Below are 10,087 nucleotides of genomic sequence, written 5' to 3' on the forward strand. Positions count from 1 at the left end.
AATATTACAGAAAATTTCTTCAATCGAGATGATTACTTATAATTGAGGATAATTTCAGTACAAGCTTGGAAAACCGTAATTAAACTATTTAGATTTGGAGTGCGCATGCTCGTGTAGTGGACACGTACTTTATCAGCTCCAAACAAAATTTCAGGAAAATGACTTAATAGACATTATTTTGTGGAAATTCATTCAGGAAACTCGATGGAAGTTCTAGTTGGATAATATAGCAATGTTTCAATAAGTTGAAAGTAGCTGGTAATTATTGAAAACATTATGTATACAATTCTGTGTGTAGTATATATTAGGTAAAGTTTGAGCAGTGTTCACTGGTTTGTGTGTAGTTGAGCTGATTGAAGGGTTTACCTGGTTTGTTATTATGACTATATGACATATGTAAACAAAAAAACAGCCATATTGATTGACATTGATCACCTTAATGTCTACACCCATAAACAGGTCTCGTCGTCTAAGTAAACAATCTCCTCCCGAAAGAGAATATATAAAGAAACCTAACATGGAAACTTCAACTATGCTTGTACATAGCCTACTTTCTCCAACTCATCACACTCCTGCTCTCGACCCTCGTTTACCGCATACATCTTCATACCTCCAATCATGTCCCTCACATACAACGCCAGCGCCAACCTCCTTTACGCTGCAACCATCAGACTTAACTAATACAGTGTTGCAGCTAAAGAGTGCCCTTGGCGAAGAAATTCAAACTATGATACAAACATTGTTCAAGCAGGAATTAGAAAGAGTACTTAAAGATTCCCTTCATGGTCTAACTAATCAAATTGAAACTTTAAAACAGGAAAATGCTGAACTTAAAGGCGAAATTGATTCACTTGAACAATATGGTAGAAGGGAATTGATGCGTGTTAGTGGTATAAGAGAATCAGCTGATGAGAACACAACCGAAATAATCACTCAGATTATTAAGGATATTGATAATGAGTATCAAGATGGTGATATCCTAAAATCTCATCGGGTTGGAAATCCGACGCGAGTCAACAAAAGTGGTCGACCATTACCTCCTCGTCAGATAATTGTAAGAGTTAAGGACCCAACTGTAAAACGGCGCATCCTCAAATGCAGAAAAAACCTGCGGGAATTCGAAAATTATTCCGATATTATGATCAACAACAATCTTACAAAGCGACGCAATAGCCTTGCCTACAAAGCACGGAAGCTAAAATCAAATAGTTATATTTCCAACACTTGGACGCTGGATGGTAAAATATTCATTAAGAACATTAAAGGTCAAATCACTACAACAAACACCGATCTCGCCTTGCAAACTTATGTGTTAAAAACTGTCCGGGAGCAATGGAAGTATTATATCCACCGGCATCCACGATCCCGAAAACTGTCAGTATGTCTGCTGAAAGTGGTGACGGAAGTAATCATATTTCTCTCGAACAATCTTATGCTGCAGCGGCAGCAATACCTGTTTCTCATCATTGACGAATGGACATTATAATAAATATATTTATATGACAGCGTTCTATGTATCTTGACTTCACTGTTTTTGTCTTGTTTTGTTTATTTTGCTTTACTATACCCAAGCCTTAATAGTAATATTTCTTACTCCTGCGTGTCATGAATTGAACACATTGATTTATTATTTAATCACATGACAAACATAATACAGTAATACTATATCAGAGTACATGTATGATGTAGAGAACCTCAAACTTTCTTCCATATTATTATGCATATGATCAAAAATAAAGCTTACTATTATCCGTCAAAATTATTAATTTTCATAATTATTAAAACAATCTGAAATTTATCTTCTCTTATAATTGTTAAAGTAATTGTTAGCCGTCAGTAGCAGTGTAAATTATTATTGTACTATTACAGTCTTCATTGATGGCTATAAATCCTTTGGCTTAACTAGATCATACTAGAACTAGATATTATTAGACATATAACATATCAATTTCTTGAGTTGATTTCCACAAACACTTATTATACTAGAGTTAATCTCTACTATGACATATCTACCTGTTATAATTTTTGTATATAGCTTACTTATCTTTCTGATTTACATATTTATTTTGTGTATGAGTATTGAATGCTTCACAACTCTTCACTTTGCTTTGTACTTTGATTTTGTTGAAAGAGTTTTTGTTTGGTGTACTTGTTATTATGTTTTACAAGACGTTTTGATAGAATTATTGTTTGACCACTCTCACTTAACTAAAGATGAATCAGGTGTAACCTAAATGTGTATTGGAATTGAACAATATAGAATGAGAGTGGGTCTTTTTCATTGTTTAACAAATTGTAAAACTAAAAAAAACATTAGGTCTGCTCGATGCTTTTTGTATTTGCATCATGATCTTTAGTGTAAATAATCTTTCGGCATTTACATGTATTGTGAAAATCTATTTTTTGATAATTCGTCCTTCTCTTATATCCAATTTGTTACATGCGGAGCGAGGCGATAGTTACAAGACCGATACTGTTAAGGGTAAGAGTCTGGTCAAGGAGTCTTCTACTCCTAAATTTGTCTTACTTTCATGCTCATTTTTATTACTGTCTGCATAGCTACCTTGTTAATCATCGGTGGTATAGAAATTAACCCTGGTCCTCTTGATGGAAATAATACGTTTAATGATTCAGATAGTTCATTTTCATCACTTGAAAATTTATCAGTGACTTCTAAGATATGCGATATGTTTTCTTCATCCGTCTCATTTGTTCACTTGAACATACAAAGTATAATCCCTAAGCTTGAATTAATTGCAGCTGAATATGAAAACTTTGATATTTTAGCTTTTTCCGAGTCATGGTTAAATGATAGTCATACTGATGACGCCGTTCACTTACTGAATGATCAAACTCCATTTAGAAATGCTCGTGGACATGGTAAAAGTGGGGGAGGCGTCATAATCTATGTAAGGGATAACTTGAGTGCACTAAGAAGGCATGACTTAGAGGAGGATGGTCTGGAGGGTATTTGGTTGCAATTAAAACTTAATGGTAAGAAGGTCCTGTTCTCCACTTTTTATATTCCTCTAAATAACAACATCGATATCTTGGGAAAATTAGAAACATCCTTAGAAAAGACATGTGAGGACAATAGTATTGATTATATTCTGGTCACGGGTGATTTTAACGACAATCAATTAGATCCTCAGAAACAAAAGGTAAAATCTATGCTCACTAAATTCAGTTTATCTCAACTAATCGATGAACCGACGCACTTTACGGAAAGTTCTTCCTCTTTGTTAGACTTGATTATTACTAACGGTATTCATAGTCTAGTCTACTCCAGGGTTGGCCAACCGCTTATTGACCAAATTCGATACCATTGTCCTGTAATTGGATTTATAAATTGCCCCAAAATACACTCGAAGTCATTTAAGCGTAAGAACTGACTGGATGTATGACCAAGGAAATTTCAATAATATTCTACGTCGAGTAGACTGGGACACTTTTTAACGGAAGATATTGATTTTATAACCAATAAAATTACGAAGAGTATTATAGAAGCAGCCGACGCTACCATTCCTAACAGAATTATTACGGTTCGCAAGGGTAGTCCGCGTTGGCTTACTAGCGATATCCGGAAAAACATTCGTAAAAAAAAACAGAATTCACAGAAAGGCGAAAAAATATAATCGCGACTCTGATTGGGCAAAATTTCGAAGGATTCGTAATATTGTGAATAGTATGGTGCGATCAGCAAAAGACAGCCATAATAATGAATTGATTAGTAAACTTGTCAATGGAAACCCGTCTAATACCAATTGGTGGCATACTGTTAACCAAATATCTGGGATTAAAGGGGTGGAATCTAGTTTTCCACCGCTGATAAAGGGGGATAATGTTATATTTGACGATCTCGACAAGGCAAATGAGTTTAATAATTATTTTGCATCTCAAGCCAGGGTCGATGAATCTAATAAGAATCTTCCAGATTTTCCGTGCAACGCCGAGAGTAAGTTTGATAGCATTATACTCAATGAAAATGAAATTGAGGATGTGCTGTCAGTTTTAAACTCGTCGAAGGCTTCAGGTCCAGTCCTTATCAGTCCAAGATTACTGAAAGAGGGTGCCACTGTTTTAAAGTATCCATTATGTAAATTTTTTAATATATCCCTACGTATTGGCATCTATCCTTCTGGTTGGAAAAGAGCGAATGTTACTCCCGTTTACAAAAGTAAGGCTCCAAACGAGGTAGAAAACTATCGCCCTATATCCCTGCTTAGTGCTGTCTCTAAGTGCATGGAGCGTTGTGTATATAAACATGCCCATAATTATTTGCTTATTAATAGTTTATTGACAAAACACCAGTCTGGATTTTTAAGGGGGACTCGGCAATTAATCAACGTACAGATATATCAAATAACTTTGGGAAAGCTTCGGATAGTTGAAAAGAAATTAGGGTAGTATTATGTGATATCAGTAAGGCCTTCGATAGGGTTTGGCACAAAGATCTTTTGTTTAAACTTATGCATCTGGGAATTTCGGGTAAACTACTGGATTGGTTCAAAAACTATCTTTCAGGGAGGGTTCAAAAGGTTGTTTTAAACGGTTTACACTCATAGTGGCAACCCGTAGAAGCTGGGGTTTCTCAGGGATCTATACTTGGACCCTTGTTATTTCTTATTTTCATTAATGATATTATTACAGAAATTAATTCTGTCATTAAGCTTTTTGCGGATGATACTACCTTATATATGGTGGTTGACAACCCAAAAGAATCCGCTACTATTCTGAATGGGGATATTGAGAAAATAAACAAATGGGCACCTACATGGTTGGTTACATTTAACCCACATAAAACAGAATCACTTGTTGTATCTAGAAAACTGAATAAACCTGATCATCCTCCACTCGTTATGGCAAATCAGCAGATAAAAAATGTTTCTAGTCACAAACACCTCGGTGTCATTTTCTCCAGTGATGGTCTATGGCACAGTCATATAGATTATGTCGTTGCTAAAGACTATAAGAGATTAAATAATATTTTACTAAAGTTTTTGCTTAATCGGTTTACACTGGAAAAAATTTATATCTCTTTTATACACCCCATCCTAGAGTATGCGGATGTTATCTGGGATACAAAAAAATTAGGTCTGACAGATAAAGTTGAAAATATCCAACTCGAAGCAGCTAGGTAGTTACAGGTGGGACCAAATTGACCTCACACCAAAATCTGTACACCGAAACTCACTGGGAAAAACTGACGGACAGACGAAAAAATCACAGACTGCTGTTATTCCGCAAGATGTTAAATGGAAAAACACCGCAATATCTGAGAGATCTAATACCAGATACTGTTGGAGTTCTACACAACCACAACACGCGTCAGACAAACAGTATCCAGGAAGTGAGAACAAGAACAATTTTTTATTCAGATTATTTTCTTCCGTCTACAGTAAAAGACTGGAATACTTTGCCTTCTGAGTTACGAAATACTGAATCTGTTGCCTCCTTTAAACGTCAGTTGTCAAATCAAAATAAAAAGACCCCATCTTACTATTACTCTGGTTGTAGACTTGGTCAGATCCTACATGCACGTCTCAGAATGCATTGCAGTTCCCTAAATGAGCATCTTTTCCTAAAACATCTATCTGACTCACCAAGATGTATTTGTGGGCAAATAGAAACAGTTGAACATTTCACCTTACACTGTCAAAGATATGCTAATATAAGACAAGATATGTTTAATGCCATGACAGATTGTAATATCAATGTTAGGATTGATATGAGCTTATTTATTTTTGGATCTATGCAGCTATCAGATGAACAAAACTATGGTTTTTAAGCTTTTCCAGAAATTCATTCTGAAAAGTAAAAGGTTTAACACATAACTTAATTGTTATTGATACTCATACATTTATACATTTATTTACTTATTTAAAAAAAAAATCATTGTAATATTTTTTTATTCCTCTTCTCTTGGAAATTTAATGCTTATTCTAATATATACATTTCTTTTTGTAATTGTTTTCCTTCACTTTATTTTTCAACTGAATTCTTTATAAGCTCTTATACTGTGCTATATTTTATTCAATGTATTTGTCATTTGAGCATGCAAAAAAATGTCAATAATATCATGCTGGTTCTTATGGAGACAGATTTATAAAAGCATAACTATGCTTGTTTCTGGATCCTATATCTATTATAATTGTATGTATGTTATCACATTTATGATTATATGAAATAAAATAAGTTTAAACTAAACTATTTAGATTGGAAAAAATCTAATAATCCACGAATAATAATTCAAACAAACAACGTAATATAACGACAATAGGTATGATGAATATGCCAAAGAGACTACAACGCCACCTGGGTGAAGGAGTTAACGAAACATGACACCCGGAAGCCAGAAATTCCTTACTAGGGACAGGCGCAAAAATGCAGCGAGGTTAAAGCATTCTCGGACGGTCACCCTCCTTCTTTAAAATCTGGTCACTGTAAAATAAATATATTACACAATTAAACACACCTAAAAATCATTTAAAAATGTCTGTGTCCCTTGTTTCAACGGACACATAGAAACTGAATACAACTTATTCAAATGTACAAACTAAGGACTACTAGCAGTAAACTGAAATGCAAACTCCAGACAAGTTTAAACCTACAAAAAAGTATGTCCCCTTTGCATGTAAATCAATCTAAGAAGACATTCTACTGTTCGATGGTAAAGGAAAACTATTGACCAAACCTTACGACAAACATGATGACTTTTCATTCAGAATTGTCAACTTTCCTTTCATATGTGGCAACATCCCTTCAGCACCTGAGTCTGGAGTTTTCATATCACAACTCATATGATATGCCAGAGCTTGCCATAACTACGCAGACTTTTTGTATGTAACCTTTTCGTTATAAGAATATCTTACGAACACATTTCCTACAGTTGTTAATTTTGTATGGAAAATTTACATGTCAGTACAACAAATATGACGTATATCTCCATGAAGAAAAAGGAGACGTGACATAAAAAAATATCATTTCATAAACGTTAGAATAATTTAATTGTGTTTTCACGACAACCAAATATTTATAAATGATAATCGGAAGTAACACTCAATTACCATATATAGAAATGCTACGTCATTAGTCCTCATACTCCATTTGGGTACATTGAAAATGTATACACGTGCCCGATATATTAATAATTTTTCGGAAAAAAAATAGCCTACATATATGATGCAGAGTGGTTCACTGATCCGTGTATGGGTGCAATAACCGTGTTAAGAAGTAAGAAAACTTAAGTTCCTCTCGTTTTCTCAGCTTTTCATCTTCTTTCGGCATACATCCCTGCGCGGTAAATACACAACTAATTTGCACACTGTTTTAGGACTTGAACAGGAGGGTACTTTATATTGGAATTAAAAGTAGATTTCTGACTATATGGAAGATGTTTATAATATTTTTGTTTTAATTTTTTAAAGTTGAAATTTTTTTTAAAAGAGATAATCAATGATTTCCCTAAACAATTTTGATTATACTAATAGTAATATCAAATACATTACCGGTAACTTGATACCCTTCTCCCACTTCTCCATTTGATAACCTGTACCTTTTTGATGTCCATATTGATTTGGAAGGGGCTGTACAAAAGGAACATACAGTAAAGATTATGAGATAGTTGAATTAAATTCCATTCAGTTATCGGGCACACTGCTGTCTTGTAAGACTGGTGTCCACAGATGTGAATCCTAGCAAGCTCACATCTGGTATGGATAGTGCCCCGACCATTGCAACAAAAAGTACCCAATCACACACTCAGTCAGCAGACCATATATTTCAGTACAAAAGTTCTGACTATTTCAAAATATTCAAACCATGTTTCATCACTTTAAATGATATATTTGACTATAACGATGACGACATCAAAATGTGATATAAAAATTGCAAAACATGCAACATTCTTATAACCGACTCTTTCTTCTATAGTTCCCTTACAAACAAAACCTTCCATACATGAAGACTTAAGTTGCAAATCAACAAACGCAATATTTGGATTAGAATGCAACTTATGTGGTTTAGTATAAGTCGGTGAAACACAAGAACAATTAAATAAATGAATGTGTGGTCATTGTTCGGGAATTAATATCACCGAATTCCCGACAGTTTATCAAAATTTTAATCAACAAGATCATTCAATCTTCTCGATGAAAGTTCGTATTTTGGAAAAAAAATTACCATCCTATGAACAGTCCTGTTCAAAGTAAAAACTACCGTAGGAAAAGAGAGGAGTACTGGATACGCAGACTAGGTACTGCAATACCTTACTGACGCAATGACAACATCAAAAGTAAAGGAAACCTTTCAAGCCAATATAACAACAACATAAATGTGAGTCATGGCCATCGTCACTATACGTCACCTAAGTTACATGATGTCTCCATAGATGGTGTCCTTCCTTTCATACAAAAACCTCTTGGACTTCATCCCATTAGAACCAAACTCTATTCTATACCTCTCATTCTATTACACTCCCTTTACAAAACAAGTCTTAACACTCCTGTTTCTGGACCTACCTCATCATTATACAGACTTGTTGCCATCATTTCAGATATTGGTTCCGAAAACCCTTTATACCAGTTTGTGTGAAAAGTCAAGATGAAGAAAAACGCTCATTTCTTCCGCTACTGTTTGTCAACAAAGGTATAGATACAATTAATTTGGCTAACATCCTCCATCACAAAAATGGTACCAACAAAATTCCCCCATATTTCAAAGACAAATACATACAAATTATTTCATATTCCTATACTTCACCCATTGCATCCAAAATTTTCATTATAAAAGGCTATTCCAGAACCTCTAAATTGAGGACTACAAGGCTAAACCACCTGACAGTTCCCTTTTTTCATTCATCGTTTCATGTTCATTTAATCATCCCTTTCATGTTCACCGCCTGAATATAGCTGAAATATTGTTGCTCGGGCGTTAAATCCCAAAAAACAAACAAACATCTATACTCACAGCTGTCAAAGAGGGTCTGCAGTCCTACCACAACATTTGTTACTCCCGTAGTGTTACTATTTCAATGTGGATCTTGAAAAATTCGAAAGATCTTTTGGAGACAATCAGTTCAAGACTATTATCAGAATATAATAGCATTAAAACCTATGATAACACTGTATACTTCTATTTACCATACTCAGTCAAAATCCCAACTCAAAAACATAAGAAATCGTTGTGTTTTTTTTTTCAAAAAAGATGGTACACCTAGATAGAAATATATAGTTCTTGGAAGAGATTCCTCATATTATATGAAAAAAAAATCAAATCATCTTCCAAATATACAGAAGAAGATGTTGACAAAATGTCGAAATTTTTATCGACAAAATATTTGTCCAGTGTTTTGGACGCGTTTTTCAACAAACGGTCGGCATTCCAATGGGAACAAATTGTGCTCTTCTACGTGCTGACCTATTCCTTCACTCTTATGAGGCTGACTTTGTAGCTGATCTTATCCGAAAATCCGAAATGTATTAAAATTCGTATGGCTTGTGTCATCGTCGATTTTGAATCAATTCATCTTCAACTAAACTATGTAAGTGGCTTAAAGGGGCGTGTTTTATTTTTTTGTTTTATTTTTATATATATCTATATATATATAAACATATATATATTAGGTGTGATTACTCATAAAAAAGATGGCGAAAATACAAAGAAAACATACTACAGGGTGTCTTAAGGTAAGTATTTTAATAAGTGAGTATCATATCATGTGCGTAATGAAAAATATATATGTAATGTCTCAATTCCGGTGCAACATGCATTGATACAAAACTGTTCGTCAATATACTTTTATGTACGCCTTTTACGTATATAAAAAGTGATGTAAACTTATTGAAATTAAAATACTAATCATAAATATAATATAGAAAGTAACTTACATTGTGAGTTGACACAGATCCAAACGAAAATAAATTGCCGAAAATGTAAAAAAGTAAAAAAAAAAAAAAGTAACTATATATATATATATAATCTACCCTTCCTTTAAAAAATAATCATAAAAATCAATTTCCCAAAAAAATCACAGATAATAATATTCAATTTTCAACAAATAATATATGAAGCATGTTTTTGGTGATTT

The sequence above is a fragment of the Perna viridis genome, chromosome 12 (genome assembly GCF_037379345.1).
Source record: "Perna viridis isolate PV_CMFRI_1.1 ecotype Kerala chromosome 12, ASM3737934v1, whole genome shotgun sequence".
Classification (NCBI taxonomy): Eukaryota; Metazoa; Mollusca; class Bivalvia; order Mytilida; family Mytilidae; genus Perna; species Perna viridis.